General features: G+C 44.7%; 1 non-coding gene across 1 annotated transcript; it reads right to left on the bottom strand.

Annotated features, from left to right (window-relative positions):
* Positions 1-932: 932 nt before the first annotated feature.
* On the bottom strand, positions 933-1,004 carry TRNAW-CCA (transfer RNA tryptophan (anticodon CCA)). Its single transcript has one exon. It is a non-coding gene; the product is annotated as a tRNA-Trp (tRNA).
* Between the last annotated feature and the right edge of the window lie 557 nt (positions 1,005-1,561).

A 1,561-nucleotide genomic window follows, 5' to 3' on the forward strand; every position in this document is an offset into this window, starting at 1 on the left:
CCAAAGGGATTCTCCTTCTCACCTGAGGCAATAGAAGGAAGGGTCAGTCTCGCTCAGGGCTTGCAGATGTAACATGCACACAGATCACCTGGGCTCTTGTCAAAATGCAGTCGGATCCGGAGTAGGGCCAGGATTATGCATTTCTAACTAGCTCCCAGGTGGTGTCTGTGCTTTGGTGCATGACCACATTTCCAGCAGCAAAGATCCAGAACAGTGGTTCTCCACCTTCGCTGCATATTAGAATCACATGGGGGAATTTGCAAAAAACTCAGATTCAGATTTCATTGGTCTAGAGTGGGATTCTGACCCTGATGTTTTTTAAATTCCCCTATAATTCTATAAACTGCTAAGATTGAGAAATATTGATTTAGAATAAGAATCATAACTGTTATTTATTTCATAACTGTTATTTATTTATGGACGATAAATGTGGTTGAGGAGTTAATGCCTGCATGTACAAAGGATGATGATTCTTCTAATTCTCTCCAGGTGAGGGTGAAAATGCCTAGGAAGTGTCACCCCACCTGCACCCTGATACCTCACGCCAGTGCAGGAAATGGCTGCTGATAAAATCACCCTTCCACCCCAACCTCATCCAGAAAGGCTAGGACAGCCCCTTGAGTGGATTGTGGTTGCTCTGAATTGTCTGTGCAGAAAGGAGGGGAGGGAGGGTACGTGTGAGTGTGCGTGCTCGAGAGACATCGATGCATCTGTGATGGAAATTCAGCATGAGCACATAGACCCAAATGTCCCTTGGTACATGAAGCCTTCCTCCCTCAAGTCCCACAGTTTAAAAATAGTTTTCTTCATTTGATGCGAGGCGATGATGGCAATGCTTTGAGACCAGTCACTCTGTAAAGTTCTTTATATATGTGTATATATATATTTAAAAAATTTTTTTTGGCCGTGCCACATGGCTTGCAGGATCTTAGTTCCCCGACCAGGGATTGAACCCGGGCCCCGGCATTGGAAGCTTGGAGTCCTAACCACTGGACCACCAGGGAATTCCCTCTGTAAATTTCCTAAGTGCTTTTTGTATTAACTTGCCAGGACTGCCATGACAAATTACCAAAGACTGGGTGGCTTAAACAACAGAACTGTATTCTCTCACAGTTCTGGGGACCAAAGTCCAATATCAAGGTGTAGGCAGGGCTACGCTCTCTCATCACTCCAATCTCTGCCTCTGTCATCCCATGGATTCCCCCCTGTATCTATTCTCTTATTCTAAGGACACCAGTCATATTGGATTAAAGGCTCACCCTACTCAAGTGTGACCTCATCTTAATAACATCTGCAATGATCCTATTTCTAAATGAGGTCACATTCTGGGATTCTGGGAGGAACATGAATTTGGGGGAGGATACTATCCAACCCAGTACACTCTTCTTACCTAAAGATGGAAAGATTCCTAAGGCCATCACAGGTACATATTAGAAATACCTTACCCAAATACCTTGCAAGTGGGAGTTCTCTGTTTTACACCAGAGCCCAGCCTGTTCCTTTTCCAGCAACTTCTCAGGCAGTGCAGCATAATGGAAAGAATGCAGAACATGGAGCCTGG

Source organism: Eschrichtius robustus, chromosome 12 (assembly GCF_028021215.1).
Source record: "Eschrichtius robustus isolate mEscRob2 chromosome 12, mEscRob2.pri, whole genome shotgun sequence".
Classification (NCBI taxonomy): domain Eukaryota; kingdom Metazoa; phylum Chordata; class Mammalia; order Artiodactyla; family Eschrichtiidae; genus Eschrichtius; species Eschrichtius robustus.